Below are 17,024 nucleotides of genomic sequence, written 5' to 3'. Positions count from 1 at the left end.
ACTCTGCGAAAGCTGATGTAAGACTGCACTTAGTCAGATGAAGACATTTTAGAGTCAATTCAAATCAAACATTACTTCAGCAAATAAGTATTTACTGAGCACCTGCTCTGCGCTGAGCACTGTGCAGGGGTTATACTTCATTACTCAGTAGAAGTTCTCTGTGAGCCGGACATTTTCTTTCCAGTTTTTTGCTAAAGGCACAATGTAGAGAAATTCTTGACTCCTTGTCCGTCCCTGTTATTATCCTGATGCGTGCTGCGTATCTTCAAGATCTTTTGTGCTTTCTGGTTAGGAAGACTGCTATTTCTTTCTGGATATAACTCCTTTTGAATTGGCAACAGCTGGGAAATCTTTGCTTGCTTCACTTAATTGAGCTGTCAGCTGAGATCCCAGTCCAAATTTTTTTAAAGAAAGGAAAGAAGGGAAGAAGGAAGAGAGGAAGGAAGAAGGAAAGAAGAGAAGAAGCGAGCAAGAGAGGAAGGGGGGCAGAGAAGATAAAGGTAATTCTAGCCCCTGAGTTTGTAGTCTTCATTTATGGCTTTTTAAAGTGGAATTAGCATGCCATTCTCCCAATATTCAATTTTGTGGGGAAGGAGTCCTAGAGAATGTTCAAGAATTACTGTTAAAGTGTCATTATTAAGTACGTCACTGCAGTTAGAGGATGCATTCCCCATTTATAGATGTATCTTTCCTCCCTTGGTAAGAGGTGATCAGCAAATGGTTGAATGAAAGAAAAAAATAAATGTCTGAAGGCAACCTGAGTGTGTAAGTGCCTGCTCACAGGAACTAAATGATCCATGACACCTGGTAAAAGGACACAAGGCCACCAAGAAAAGACTCCACAGAAGGGTGGAGCTGTCCAGACACAATGTTATTGGCAGGGATAACCTGCAGATTTACAACATTTAAAACATGAAGCAGAAACCATAGAGGTTGCTACACTCAAAAGAGCTTTCTTATGACCTGGAATAATAGAATTTTAACTACGTTTCTTTTACAAGTCTCTAGTCTTATTTAATACAAAGAACCAGAGAATCCATTATCTTATTAGGAAAGATAAAAACAACAATGCGGGAATAGAAGAAAGAAGACAGCAAGGAAGGAGAAATAGAGGTGAGAGAGAGGGTGGGGAGGGAGGAAACGTGGGGGAGAGAGAGAGAGAGAGGTTGAGAGAGAAGGAGACTAATTTCTTCCTTTAGAGCTAACCTGGGAGTGTAGAGCCATGAAATAAAGAGCATGCCTCTTCTTGAAAGATGGCATTGTGCTCGCACTAATGTCCCATATAAGACAACAGTTTTCTGCTAATGCCACTGAGAAAAGATTAAGAGCTTCCAGCGGTTTGGAAGCAGCATGCAGTCTGCCCAGTTTATTTCAAAAATAAAAAAAGAATGAAGTAGCACAGCAAAATGTATGTTCCCCCTTGGTACACTGAAACATCAAACTCCAGTGTGAGATGAATGTAGTATCATTCCCTCAAGCATTTTGTTTTCAAATATGTGCTTGCTGGCTTCAGGAGAACTGATATTTAGTAGAAAATGTAATCATATATAGTCCAAGTAATGGACATTGTTCCAATATCTGTGTCTGGCTCTAAAATACTTCAAGTCCAAAGACAATGGACTTCCAAGTGACCAGCAAAGAAGTACACCCATCTTCCCTCCAGTGGAACACAGTAGAAATGTCTCTGACTCCTGCCCAGAAAATCCCGAGGGAAGGAGAAGCCAGCAGCCTGCTTTGGTGGCAAGAGAGAGAGAAAGCTGAGACTCTGTTGAGAGGAAATTGTGCTCCCTTCTGACAGTGGGTCAAAAGTCTGTGGAACACAGGGTCAGATGAAGAGCATATAGTGGTAAGGCAGATACTACCTAAGGCCATCTCCAGTGAGTCACAATCCTACACGACCACCTCCCATCAAATGTGGGCAGAACCTGTGATTTGCTTCTCGCTGGCAGAATATGGCAAAGATGATTAGATGGCATTCCCCTGGTGATGCAGTTCTGTGTGGCAAAGTATTGGAATGTCACTCCCTAGATTAAGCAAAGATGATGGGATAGTCACCCTCCCCCACCCCATCTTCACATTCATCATAGCACGTAAGACTCTCTTTGCAAACTGGATAGAGAGCATTAACTTGGGTTTTTGTTGGGGTTTTTTTTGAGGTTTCAACATTTTGTTTAAGTTTTACTTTAAGTGATGATAATTACAGCATTTATGTTTTTTTTTAATTTTTTATGTTTATTTATTTTTGAAAGAGAGATAGAGCACAAGTAGGGGAGGGGCAGAGAGGGAGACACAGAATCTAAAGCGGGATCCAGGCTCTGAACTGTCAGCACAGAGCCTGATGCAGGGCTTGAACCCACAAACAATGAGATCATGACCTGAGCCGAAGTCGGACGTTTAACCAAATGAGTCAATCTGGTGCCCCTAATTATAGCACTTGAAGAGGAGGATCTAATTCCATACAAAATGGAAAACTCTAAAATATACCCATTAAACTGCTAAAAAAATGTATAGAGTAAGCCGCCATGCTAGCAAAGGTCCTGTGAAGGGGACATAAGACAAAAAACTCAAGTAGCCTCTGGGAGCTAAAAGAGGCCCCCGGCTGACAGCCAGCAAGGAAACAGGGACCTCAGTCTTAACAACCACCGAATTCTGAATTCCGCCAACAATCATATGAGCTTGGAAGAAGACCCTGAGCTCCAGAAAGAAACAGTCCATTAGACACCTTACCTGGAAACCTAAGTGACCCTGAGCAGAGGACCCAGAACCCTGACCCCTGGAAACTGAGATAATGAATCTGTGTTGTTTTAAGCTACTAGGTTTCTGGTAATTTTTAAGGCAGCCATAGAAAACTAATATATCAGAAAGGATCCTTCCCCGGGTACAAAAGGACCCCCAACAGGAGTCTGCAGGGTGACCATCTAAAACCAGAAGTTGATTGAGGATCGTCAGTGGCCTGCCAAAGTACAACGTCACATGAGAGGTACCCGATGATGAAGGGAGTCTCTGAGGAACTCGCAGGTCAAGGAGGAGAGGTGAACCATGTGACAAGTCTAGAGAGCTCAAAGCCACTGAGAGCCCGGGTGAGTCCCCCATTCCCTAACCCAGTAGGGCATTAGCAAAACAGCTACCCAGAGGGGGTAAAGGCCTGATTTATAGTATTTGCCAATTTCTGTGGTATAGAGACTCCCACCATGACTGAAGCCAAGCTACCAACAGTTTAACAGCTTGCTTATAATTTTCCTGATCTAGAATAATCAGCTATAATAATCTATAATGAGAGTCATTGTCTAACACACCAGGTCTCCTGCACTTCCTCCACCCTGAGGGAATCAGCCAGCCTGGGGAGGAGTGGGGAAAGCAGAAGCCTGACCTTCAACAGTAAGTTCCCAGTCAGTCAAGAGGGGGTGGAAAGACTTAACCTTGAATAGTGATGGAAGTGTTGATTCATACCAGCCAGACTGGCTACAGAAGTTGAGACCCAACTTAAGATCATGTTGAATTGTCCTTTATGCGAAGGTGAGTAAAGGTCATGGTCTGCCCATATTTTCAAACACACACTCACATAGGTGCACGCGCACACACACACACACACACACATTATTAATAAGATAAATTAATCTTCTCTGTAGGTTAACTATCCAAGACAGAAATAAAAGTTGCAGAGCTACGGTGTTCTTTCTTTTTTCTTTTTTAAAACAATTTGTTAACACTCCCTTCTTAAAATTCCTTTGTAAGTGAAGGGACTCTTAAATCCCAACATTAGAGGAATGAATGATTCAATGACTGAGGTCCATCTCCTAATGTGTTTCTCTGTTTAGAAGTGCCGCGCTCTCTCAGGAGGTCCCCTGTTCCAAGGTGTGCACAAAGGCGCACTGCTGTGAGGCATCTCAGAAGACAGAAGCTGGGGGGGAAAGCCATCCAATTTTAAAGGCAGTGAGAACTGAGTGGCTTTGCCTACATAAATGGACCTGACAGCCAAATGGGAAGAGACAATGAGGCTAATCATCAATATTTGCTTCAGGGTGCAGAAGAGGAAAGACACTTTAACCTTGGATGGAACCAGACCTCTGGAGTCAAGATGAATCCATCTACCCTCTTTCCATGGGATTTCCACTCGTAAGCTCTCTGGTGAGTTATCTAAGAGCAGTTTGAGCAGTTACCATGGGTTACCCTTCTTTTGGAACATGTTCCAAGGGATTGAAGCCTTGCAATTTTCATCCACTTGTGCCAAGTTCTGGAAGAATATCACTTTGAGTTCTACATCAAACATGGACACATGGCTGTCCATGGCCCATGTTCTTTGTACACATTATTACGGCACGTACCAAACTGAAGGCTTGCCTCTGTTGATTCCATTCAAGTGAGACTCGGGCAAGTCAACACTGCCTAATAGAAGGAGCTCAAAAGTAACGAGTCTCTGACATGTTTGTAGCTTCATAGAATTTATGGACTATCCTTGCTCTCAGCTCCTGACCTTAATTCTCACCTCACTGAGAAAAAAAAAGAGGCAATTAGAAGAAAATGTCCACAGGCTTCTACCAAAATATCTACCCACATACTCTGCATTCCCACTTCCTCCATAGATGAAATTTCCATTCTAAGCGTCAGCCCCTCTCTGTGTACTAGATCCCATCACTCTGGCCTAACCAAAGCGTTAGCACACCATTAATTTTTTGCTGCCTGTTGGATCATGTCTTTCAGGATTCAAACATTGCTATGATATGTCCCATCTTAAAAAAAAAAAAAAAAAAAGCACCTGTTTTGACCCTACTTTCTGTACCAACTTCCTTCTCTTGCTCCCCCTGGCAGCAAATTGCTTGGGTATCTCCAGTTTTTTTTTTTTCAGTCTGTCTCAAATCCACCCAGTTGGGTTTTTGCCCTCACCCCTCCACTGATACTGCTCTTGACAAAGTCATCAGCAATTTCATGTTATTAAATCCAATGGCCACTTCTCAATGATCATCCTACTTGCCTGTCAGCTCAGCATGTGTTAAGGTAGATCACTCACTCCTCCTCAACACAGTTTCTTTTTTTAAAAAATTGTTTTAATGTTATTTATTTTTGAGAGAGAGAAAGAGACAGCTTGATTAGGGGAGGGTCAGAGAGAGGGGGAGACACCTAATCTGAAGACAGGCTCTAGGCTCTGAGCTAGTTGTCAGCACAGAGCCCAACACAGGGCTCGAACCCACGAACTGCGAGATCATGAACTGAGCCAAAGCTGGATGCTCAACCAACTGAGCCAACCAGGTGCCCCAACACAGTTTCTTTATAGTTACTTCCAGGTCGGTACACTCCCAGTCTTCCTTCTTCCCTACTGGTCATTCCTTCCTTGTCTCCTTGTTTAGTTCTGCACTTCTTCCTGAAGACTTCTCAAGCTCAGTCCTTGGCCCCTCTCTTCTTCATCTACTGCTACTCCCTTAAGTACCTCACCAAGTCCTGTGACTACCTTACCATTTATATGCCAATGGTTCCCAAATGTTGATCTCCAAGGCAGACCTCTCTTCCAAATTCTAGACTCCTACAGTCAACGGCCTCCTCCATATCTTCACTAGGATATCTAACCTCTCAAATTTAACAGATCCTAAACTGACCTTCTGACCTTCTCCCCAAACCTTCTCCACCCACAGGTGCCTCTATATTTTGGGGGGAAATTCCATTCTTCTATTTGTTCAAGCCTTGGAGTCATCCTTGACTCTACTTTCCCTGACATCCCCCATACAGCATAAGAAGATCATGCTGACTTTACCCTCAGAATATGTCAAGACTCTGACCACTTCTCTCTACCTGCACTGCTTTCAGAATAGCGCAGTCCCTGTTCACTCTCATCTGAATTATCATAATGGCCCCCTAAATAGTCTCTGGCACCCATTATTGCCATTGAGAGTCCATGGCCACACAACGGTCAGAGTAATTAATCTGAAACATAAGCTCTGCTATTTCTCTGCTTAGAGTCATGTCGTTCTTAGTATTTCCCTGTAAGACAATTACTTCAGGGGAGGCCACAGGGCTGGTTCTTCAGGCTAACGAGCTTTCTTGATTAGAAAGGAAAAGCTCCTTCTACTGGCAAAGTAAGCAGAATTTAGAGCCCCAATTTCTTCAGTTACATTAGATCCACCTGCGTGTTTCTATCCCTGATTTTAGGGTCCTCTTACTTCCCAGTCAATGCTATAACTTCAATATAAGAGATCACAAGAGGATTTGAGTTTAGTTTACTATTTCTAGGTAGCATATGGACTGTATCACTTGGGTTTCAATATACAGTGTTTTTCTTGTCATTAATTCTTCCCTTGTTTGTAATTGGGTTTGATATCCTTGTTAGAGTTGTTTGAAAGGGTACTTTTAAATTTCTAAATGCATATATATTTTTAAAATTAGTCTTCTTGTTAATGCCTGTTCTTTTGTTTTTGCACTGTTGTGAAATGACACATTAGTATAGGTTTCTTCTTTCTTGAATGTATTAAGATTTCATTTGTGATCTAATACATGGACATTGTTTATAACTGTTTCCTGTGTGTTTAAAAAGCAAATGCATTTACTGCTTTTAGAGCTGGTAATACATTAATTTGGCTTTTCAAATGCTCTCTAGCCTTCCATATTCTGTGTTGGCTTGATCTATCAACTTCTGAGGAAGGTACACCCATTAAGGTTTCTACTTAAAAACCTGTGAAAACACATCTAAGCAAAAGGGAGAGAAAAACCTGCAGTGGCTCCCATCTATGTCCTTATGTGGCTGCAAGGCCCCCACTGCCCCTTTCCCTGTCCTTCCCCTCCTGTCTGGCTGTTCAGGTCATTCATGCCAGAAGCCTCCTTGTGCCTCCCCAAACACGGCCTTTGTGCTACTTTCTCTGCTTGGCAAGTTCTCTTCCAGGATCCACTTGGCTGACCCCTTACCTCCTTAGCATCTTCACTCACATCTCACCTCTTTGATGAGAGCTTCCCTGTCACGCTATTTTTTTTTCTATTTTTTCTTTTTGAGAAAGAGAGAAAGTACAAGCAGGGGGCGAGGGTCAGAGAGAGAGGGACAGAGTATCTGAAGCGGGCTCCGTGCTGAAGGCAGCCAGCCTTATGCGGGCTTGACCCCACACACTGTGAGAATGGTCCTGACCTGAGCTGAAATCTGACCCTTAACCAACTGAGCCACCCAGGCACACTCCCACCATCTTCTATTTAATAGCCAATTGTGCCCCACCCCCAATTAGCAGTTTCAACCCCCCTCATCTTGCTCAATGTTTTTCCCATCACAATTTATATCACTCCCTAGCATACTATGTGATTTACTTATTTTGTTTGTTCTTTGATGTCTATCTTCCCTACTTGAAAGTAAACCCTGGGGCACCTGGGTGGTTCAGTAGTTAAGCGTCTGACTCTTGATGTCGACTCAGGTCATGATCTCACAGTTCATGAGATCAAGCTCCACACTGGGCGTATTCCAAACCCCTACCACTGTGTCTGGCACATAGTAAAGCTTTGCCAACATTGGACGTATTAACGACCTATCCTTAGACTGAGGTTTCTAATGTTCGGGGAACGTTCATGACATTCTAAGATTTTTCTCAACTCTCTGTTAGGAAAAAGAGATTATCTACATTAACAATAGCTCTTGTTATGAGATTAGATCACAGTGCATCTATTTTTTTCACTATTTGATTTACAAGTGTAATTTAATTAGCATAGAAGTAAGTATGCTATTATTTCTCAAAGAATACCTCCATGGTCAGTGTCTCTTCATTATTTTTGGCTCACTGTCTTCATTTCCTCATTGAGAATCCCCAGGAAATGTACATACATATATTCTCCTGCAGTTTCAAAGAGTCCAATGAACCCCTGATACTTCTTCATGAATCTCTGGGTATTCGTGGACCTCAGTAAGAGGCTTCATGCACACTATACTCCAAAGGCATGTACATTCACTTGAGATTGAATTTACATGGCCTTTCTGGATTTAATCTTGTTTCAAACTTTTTTTTAACCAGTATATTTTTTTTAAACTTTCCCCTACATCTTGCCAAATCAGTTTGGTTTGCTGTTCTTGTTGCTTTGTTGTTGTTATTTCTGTTTATTGAAATAACTTTTATTTTTTAATGTTTGTTTATATTTGAGAGAGAGAGAGAAAGAAAACAACAGAGTGCAAGTGGTGGTGAGGCAGAGAGAGAGGGAGACACAGAATCTGAAGCAGGCTCTAGGCACTCAACTGTCAGCACAGAGCCCGACAGGAGGCTCAAACTCACAAACTGGGACCTCATGTCCTGAGCTGAAGTTGGAGTCTCAACCAACTGAGCCACCCAAGGCGCCCTTACTGAAATAACTTCAGAGTGTTTCAGTTTCACCAAAAGTTCGTAAGAACAGCACAGCCAGATAAAAATGCTGCTGGAAATCTATCATGTGTAAATTTTCACTTCAAAGTAAATAGAATGCAAAATGAAGATGTAGAAATAATTCCTGGGCCCATAAATACTTTTTTAAGTTTATGTATTTATTTTGAGAAAAAGAGAGAAAGAGAGTATGGGGAAGGGGCAGAGAGAGAGACTATACCAGCAGACTCCATACTATCAGCAAGGAGCCTGATATGGGCTTGAACCTATGAACTGTGAGATCATCACCAAAGCCTACGTCAGACACTTAACCCACTGAGCCACCCAGGAGCCCCCATAGGTCCATAAATATTTAATAGGCTTTTGGCTTATGGTTGTCAAGTGGCAAACTTAACAGTATACTATATTTAAAAATGAAATACACAGAATTCATAAAATTCTCTGAGTAAAAATTCAATTTACTAATAGTATTCTTCATACTCAGAATCATGTATGTCTTATTAATTAATATATTCTTTTTTTACTTTTTTAATGTTTATTCATTTTTGAGATAGAGAGAGGGAGCATGTGCATGTGAACAGGGGAGGGCAGAGAGAGAGAGAATCCCAAGCGGGCTCCATCCTGTCAGCACATAGCCCAGCACGGGGCTCGATCCCACAAACTGTGAGATCATGACCTGAGCTGAAATCCAGAGTCAGATGCTCAACCGACGGAACCACCCAGGTGTCCCAGTATATTCTTAACTATAACTGTAGAAGGCAATTCTGGCTTTAGTCTCTGAGCAATTGCTGACTATAAAAAATGTTGGAGTCTGCATAGGGGACAAGTTATTGGCCAGCTGTTTGTCCCACAGACGAGTGGTTCAGCAACACCTGGAATGTATGAAAGTCCCCTGTGCCACTTTACATTATGGCATCCCAGGCTCAGTGACAGTCCTAGTGAATCAAAATCCTCCAGGCGGAGCCCAGGCATGCGATTTTGAAAAACTTCCAAGAAGAGTTAAGACGAGCCCTGCATAAACCGTGGGAAGCCATGTTTTTTATTTTCCTTTTTTTTGTTTGTTTTATTTGGGATTAATATTTGATTTATACAAAAATTATTAAGTTAGTATACAGAGTTCCCATATACCTCTCACCCAGCTTCCCATAATCTTAACAGTCTACATATCCACGGAACATTTGTCCAAACTAGGAAATTAACATTGATACAGTACCATTAATTAAACTGCAGACTTCATTCCAATTTCACGCTTTTTTCCACTCATGTCCTTTTTCTGTCCCAAGACCCAATCCAGGATGCCACACCGGGTTTAATCATTGTGTTCCCCTAGTCTCTAATCTGTCAAAGTTTCTTCCCCTTGCTTATGACTTTTTTTTAAATAATAGTTTATTGTCAAATTGGTTTCCATATAATACCCAGTGTTTCTCCCCACAAGTGCCTCCCCCTCCATGACCATCACCCCCTTCCTTCCCTCCCCTTCCCCCTTCAGCCCTCGGTTCCTTTTCAGTATTCAATAGTCTCTCATGATTTGTGTCCCTCTCTCTCCCCAACTCTCTTTCCCCCTTCCCCTCCCTATGGTCCTCTGTTAGGTTTCTCCTGTTAGACCTATGAGCACTGGTCTGGTGTTCTGTGGAATGTCTCTTGATTTTGGTTTGTCTGAGATTTTCTCATGATTTGGGAAAGAATTCTTCAGAGGTGACGTGCCCCATTCGTCACATCATATCGAGGGACATGTTTGTCAAAATTGCTTATCACTAGTGGTGTGTCAAGCCTGGTGAAGGTGCTGTCTGCCAGGGTTCTCCATGAAGCAGGGACAATTTCTCCCCTGTTCTAATCAATTGCCATGTCCCTGAAATAACTTTAGAGTGTTCCAGTTTTCACAAGAAGCCTGTGAGTCATGTCAATTCATCAGAAGAGAGTTGCTAAGTCCAGCCTGCACGGAAGGAGAGGTGGGTTACGCTCCAGCCCCCAAGAGGGAAGGAGCATCCACATATATTACTTGGAATTCTTCTTTAAGAAAGATTTGCCTCTTCTCTCTTATTTATTTATTCAATCAATCAGTTATTTATATTAGAATGGAACCTGGTTTGGTTTGGTTTGGTTTTTCAAGTTGTATCCAATTCTAGTGTTTTTTTATTTCTCAAATTGTTCCACCTCTGGCCATTTCAAGCTCTTTCAAGTTGGCTCCTATGTCCTTTGGACGTGCTTCATCTTTTTTTAAAAAATGCATTTCCTTTCATTCTGGCACCACAGATGCCCCAGGCTCACCTTGGATTTTCCCTGACCCAGGACTGAAATCAGACATTTCTCCAAGGAGACTTGGCTCTTTTTGTTGGAAAATGACATCTGGAATCCAAGCTCTAGCTGCTGGGTATGTTTGCTGCAATGACTGTTTTACTGCTCTAGGTCCTCTCTAAGGACAGAGCAGGAAGATATATGCATGTATACCAACCACACACACACACATACCTATAATATTTCTGTAGCTATCGATCTGTCTAAATAAGAAACTAAATGTGAGTTTTAACTGATGTTTCCTATTCCAGTCCTGCACCACAGAGCTTATTCTAGTCTTCCCCACCTCCTTACATGTTACTTCTAACCTTGACAGTGGGAAACCTGGATTCCATTATCTGCAACTTATTTACATATCCATCCAGCCCTTGTGTGCTTGTGGGGTTTCAGAATTGCTATTCCATAACGCTGTGAGAAATGAATTTACCAGCCAGAGGACAGTGTTTATGTATAGTCCTTTTGGGGTTTTCTTTTGTTGTTGTTGTTATTTATTTTTGAGAGAGAGAGAGAGAGAGAGAGCATGAAAGGGGCAGGGGCAGAGAGAGAGACACACACACAGAATCAGAAGCAGGCTCCAGGCTCTGAGCTGTCAGCACAGAGCCTGACATGGGGCTCGAACTCACAAACTGTGAGATCATGACCTGAGCTGAAGTCAGACACTTAACCAACTGAGCCACCCAGGGGCCCCTTCCTTTTGATTTTTGAGCCTTATAATATCTAGTTAAAACATTACTTTCCAAAGTTACTTAAGTTAGCTCCTTTTGTGCCCCATCAGTTTATTTTTAAATAATATTCTTGCCTTGTGACTTAAGTCACATATGCTCAGTACAGAAAATAAGAACAAGCAAAAGAGAAGAAAATACAACTCATCCTGGTTTCATGACTCAGCAATAATGAGAGAAGCGCTACTTACATTTTGATATAGTGAGTGTGTGTGTGTGCCTTTGTGTTATTTTTACTAATATGGGGATTATTTCTTATGTTATGCTGTATGGGCTTTTTTTTTCACCTAATGCTATGGAACTTTAAGGAATGATAGGTTTGTAAACAGAGATATCTCCTGATGAGATGCATATTTGGGAAGACCATCCTGGTGGCCTACAGAGAACACAGTGGAGGTGAAAGGAAGGAGGGAGGTACTGAAATCAGAAATACTCGCTGGGAAGATAGAACTATCTAGACTAAGAGATTATTATTATTCATATGTGACGCATTTAAAAGAACAACAATTGGAATAGAGGAGGGTAAATGAATTGGAGAGGCATTTCAAGATAGAATTGTCAAGAGTTTGGCGATGCTTGGCTACTGGAGTGAGGTAGACGAGGAGGTGAAGAACTCCGACGTTTTAAGACGAGTAGATCCATCAACAGTGATGGCATTCACCCATGTCCATATAGAACACAAAGCAAAGAGAAGATGATTGTTTGATTTTTGTACATGTTGAGCTTAAGGTGCTTCAGTTCTTCCAGCTGGAGCAGTTCAAGGTCAATTGGATGTTTGTGTCTGGTGGTGAGATAAGAGGATTGAGCAGGAGGAGGCAGAACTTGGAGGAAAAAATGACAGACTTTATGCCCAGAGATTGGGTGAGATCACTTCGAGAGATTTGTAAAGCTGAAGAAAGGCACAACAAATACAATTGAAAACTTAGATACCATTTAAGATTTGAGAAGGGAAAGAGGAATCAGTAAAAGGGACAAAGAAGGGGAAAAGTGGGCCAGGAGGTAAGAAGAGAACCAAAAGTATATAGTGTCTAGAACATAAAGAGTGGAGAGAGTTCAGAAAATGGAGTGACCAAGCGGCTCAGTGTTCCAGTCACAGAGATGAGGAGGCGTCCAAAGTCTGAGAAAGGCAAGGGCATTGAGTGTCAAATCTCTTTCCAACCATGTGAAAGTGAAAAAAAAAAAGAGAGAGAGAGAAACAGCGTAGTCTCTTAAGAAGTTAGAGCCTGTGAGAGGCATTGCTTCCTCTCTTTCTGTCCTTAGTTAGGAGTGGGGAGACTGACAGACCCAGGGGTTGGAGGGGAGAAGTCTTAGATGTCTGACTGAGCAAGTTGGGTCTCCTGTCACTTAAGTTACCTTTCTAGCCCAAAGGCTTAGTAAGGAATTATTGCAAAATATGAAGAGTGGAAATTCTTAATATGGGTTTGGTGAGGGCAGAGAATCTTGTGAGCCTTCACGTGTTACACACAGAGAATGCAAGAAGAAATAATAGAGGTCATTTGTTTAAAGTGATGTTTGAGAGAGCTATTTACACACTGAAAGCAAAGTTAAACATTCTGGCATTCCATGAAGTCAACCATAATCACACAACTTTGTTCTTTTTATCCAGTATATGGTTTTTTAAAAACTCAATCAATCTATAATGCTAAGGGGTTCCAGAACAATAATACAATGTGTTTCCGGAGGGTTGAAGATATGTAGTGACCTTGAGTATGCACAAAACTGTGGTTAACCACATAATACTGTAAGAAACATCTAAACCTCAAAAGAAAAACCTACATTTCTTTCCTCATGTAAAAGTAAATGTTTGGGGCTCCTCCAAACAAACAAGTTCACCATATATTTATGCTAGATTTTGTAGAAGAATGTATTGCAAACATAAACAACACTGAACCAGAACAGGAACTCTTTATTGAATGAATGGCTCTTTTTAAAAAGTAAGGATAGTGTGAGTCGCAGAAGTTAACAGCTTCCTTTTGTAATGTGACCTGGAATTTCTTTTGATGTGAACAAAGATAGGATTATTTACAAGTACAATAAGAGGAATTTTTAAAATTTTTGTAAATGTTTATTTGTTTACTTTTCAGAGAGATTACATGAGCAGGGGAGGGGCAGAGAGGGATGGAGATGGAGAATCCCAAGAAGGCTCCACCTATCAGCACAGAACCCAACCTGAGGTGGGGCTTGAACTCATGAACCATGAGACAATGACCTCTTAGCCCTGGCAAGCTCAATCGACTGAGCCATCCAGGAGCTCCAAGAACTTTTTTTTTTAATTTTGAAAATTAAGATAAGGATGCTGATTTACATCAAACTTTGAATACAGATAGAAATTCTATTCTATACTCTGTACTTACAACTACACTATATTATACTCTATACTTATTACAATTAAGTATATTCTGCAGAAGAACCTTTACAATGAAGAGTGAGAAATACAGCCTTGAAGTTCCCTCCCCACTGTTGTTGCCAAATAGCAAGTCAAGTCACTTGCCTTCTCTGGACTTTGGTTGAAGTACATTTTGTGTATTCTTTGATTTCAATCTCCAGTATCAAACATGTACAAATCCATCTCCATCCCTGGAAAGGAGAGAGAGAAAATCTGATGAGGAAATCAAGGCAAAAAAAACCTCACTGACTTACTGAACGCAAGAACAAGGACCTCAAGAGAGCCACGAGTAGGGACGCCTGGGTGGCTCAGTCAGTTAAGTAGCCAACTTTAGCTCAGGTCATAATCTCATGGGTTCTGAGTTCAAACCTTGCGTTGGGCTCTGCTGACAGCTCAGAGCCTGGAACTTGCTTCAGATTGTGTGTCTCCCTCTCTCTGCTCTCCTCCTGCTCTCTCTCTCTCTCCCAAAAATAAATAACCATTAAAAAATTAAAAAATAAAAAGAACTGAATAGAAACTCAGTTCACACAGCAGCACACAGAGGCTAACAGCACTGTTCTGAATGCGAACTGCCCAGGCTCTTTGTTACTAACCAGCTGGAACGCTAGGGTGCGTAATTTAATATTCCCTTCCTAAAAAATGGGCTAATTGTAGACCTTACTGCACGGGATTTTTGTGAGGATTGAAGAACTTAATATAAGAAAAATACTTAAAAGAGAGCCTAATACATGTAAAGACTCAAGAAATATTAGTTGTTCACATTATTTGCACTTTTCATAGTTAACCTTCAAGGGTTTAAACTTTCTGAGTCAAACGTGATAGAGATTGAACCACTGCTCAAAAAGTCACCCAGCCAGGGGCAGATCTGAGTTTCAAGTGGCCTAAAAATTGTATAATTTGGGAGGCCCTCTACGTAACAGAGCACAGAACCGTGAAGAAGGCGTGCAGAATCCAGGAATTTAAGGAGCCCGATGCTCCCCCTCGACCTCCTCCTCCACTGTCATGTATGTATACCGTGCTGTTGTGGCTTGGAAACTAACTCTCTCTCTCTCTCTCTCTCTCTCTCTCTCTCTCTCTCTCTCTCTCTCTCTCTCTCTCTCTCCTTCTCTCAGTACCCTTGTTGTAAAATACAACAAATGAGAGGATTCTTTCACAAACCAGCCACAGCATAGCCCTGACTCCAATGAGAGGTTCTTGGATCCCCTAGGACTCAAGGCTGAGCGACTCACAGAATGTTTGAAGTTGGAAGAGCCCAACTGGATGTTTTTATTCTTAAAGCATGCGTTACGTGCAGGCGCAGAGGCCGGCTCTGTAACCACTGCGTCCTGTGATCCAGAAGGAGCTGATGAGAGTGGAGAGGCTGCCAGAAAGCAGGGCCCTGAGCAGCTGCCTACGGGGGTGTGCGTGTGTGTGTGTGTGTGTGTGTGTGTGTGTGTGTGTGTGTGTGTGTTTGGAGCCAGAGTTCTCAGACTGTGCCCCGGTGGGTGGAGGAGTAGGGAGTGTGCTCACATTACCCAATGCCCTGGTGAAGTTAGCTGTTACTTATTCCAAAAGAACAGAGCTGAGGAAGGAAAAGGGAGAGGAGAAGAGTAAAAGAAAGAGAGCAAAAGACGTTTCCTGTCTGTCCTCTTGAAAGGCAGTGAGGCAGTGTCCCTAATGGCTTCATTCTGATGTGGGGTGTCTTGTGGACTCAGCAGCAGGCGGTGAATGGAGAGCCAGCCCACTGGGGAGCAGGAGCATACCAAGGCAAACAACCCAGGAGAGTTTTCTTTTTCTTTCTTCAGTTTTTCTTGCATACCATCCAAAACTCCTGCAGTTGTCATTATTTATTTACACTAAGTAATCATGAATATACTAATAGAATTTTCTTTCCCTTTGTTGGTGGGGGGAAGGGGCAGGAAGTGGTGGTATGGAAGAAGACAAAGAGAGGAAGGTTGGAATTATCTTTATAGCTCAACTGTAAAACCCCGGTCTTGGTCTCGTGAAGGAGGCAGTATACTTAGTGTCAACATGGCCTGACTCCATCACTTTTTGGCTGCATTCTGGATGATGGGTTAACTTTTCTTAAGCTTAGTTTCTCTATACATGAAGAGACAGCCAGACAATCTCCTAGTAAGGCACCAGCACCTACTAAGTGCTCTAAAAGGCAGCTATTATTGGGGCACCTGGGTGACTCAGTTGGTTAAGCGTCTGACTCCAGCTGAAGTCATGATCTCATGGTTTGTGATTTCAAGTCTTACGTCCAGCTTTGTGCTAACAGCTCCGAGCCTGGAGCCCTCTTCAAATTCTGTGTCTCCCTTTCTCTCTGCCCCTCTCCTGCTCATGCTGGCTCTCTCCCTCTCTCTCTCAAAAATAAATAAATATTTTTTTAAAAATTTAAGGCAGCTATTACAATTATGATCATTATGCATGATGACATTTTCTTAATCCAATGTATCAATCACTTCACTGATCAAAGGAAATATGGTCTAAAGTTTTCTTGAAAGTAACAACTACAAAACCTTTTTTTTTCTATTTGTCAATGATGACTTATTTCTCAAATTGTAGACTGTTCTTTCAATTTTTCAAGTCAGAAGTCACCAACTGAAGGCCCCCAGGCTGAGCATTTCTATAGAATGCTGGTTCATACTGACATTTCTTTAAGAAAGAGTGCCCTAGATAAAAACACATTTGGAAACTTTCCACTAACAGCTCATTAAAGTAGTACTATATGTTTTAGTTTCAGTCTTCCTGAAATCTCTTCTTGGAAGGACACCCAGACCTGTTGCAAGAGCAGAAAATGTGGTCCTTGGCCCTGGGGAGTTTATAATTTAATGGAGAAACTGGCTGTACACAGAATCACATAAATAATTATAACAGAAGCACGTAAGCAAACATTTATACATAGCTGAGCACAGCTGCATAGGTTTACACAGGTGCTAAATAACGTATCAGGGAAAGAAAAATTAAGAAAGTGGTGGTTATTATAGTGCTTGGCAGCTAGAACACAGAGCAATGTAAGTTTTGAAATTGCACAAATCTACATATGCATGGTCTGGATGTTTGCTAACTGGCACATTGAGCCTAAGGAAGCTCAGATATTAGTGAAGAGAAAAGCAACTCCATATGATCGGAAGAGCAGGTATAATGGATCGGAAAGGGGTGGGGTTGAAGTGTTCTTATTGTTGACAATTATTTGTGGCTAACATCTGAACCCTTCCATTGTGCCGGGAAGAGGACTTCACATGAATCATCTCATGTAATTCCCACAACCACCCCAAAATATTGGGTCATTGCTCGCATTTTACAGACAAGAAAACGGAAGCTCAG

At 41.8% G+C, this 17,024-nt stretch overlaps 1 long non-coding RNA gene across 1 annotated transcript; it reads left to right on the top strand.

The window, feature by feature from the left end:
• The first annotated feature begins 2,721 nt into the window (after positions 1–2,721).
• Positions 2,722–16,536, top strand: LOC115296102. Its single transcript, XR_003910726.1, has 3 exons — positions 2,722–3,080; positions 4,022–4,128; positions 16,435–16,536. It is a non-coding gene; the product is annotated as an uncharacterized LOC115296102 (long non-coding RNA).
• The last annotated feature ends 488 nt before the right edge of the window (positions 16,537–17,024 follow it).

This window comes from Suricata suricatta, chromosome 7 (assembly GCF_006229205.1).
Source record: "Suricata suricatta isolate VVHF042 chromosome 7, meerkat_22Aug2017_6uvM2_HiC, whole genome shotgun sequence".
Classification (NCBI taxonomy): Eukaryota; Metazoa; Chordata; class Mammalia; order Carnivora; family Herpestidae; genus Suricata; species Suricata suricatta.
The sequence above is the reverse complement of the archived record's forward strand: the minus strand, read 5'-3'. Positions and strand labels throughout refer to the sequence as shown.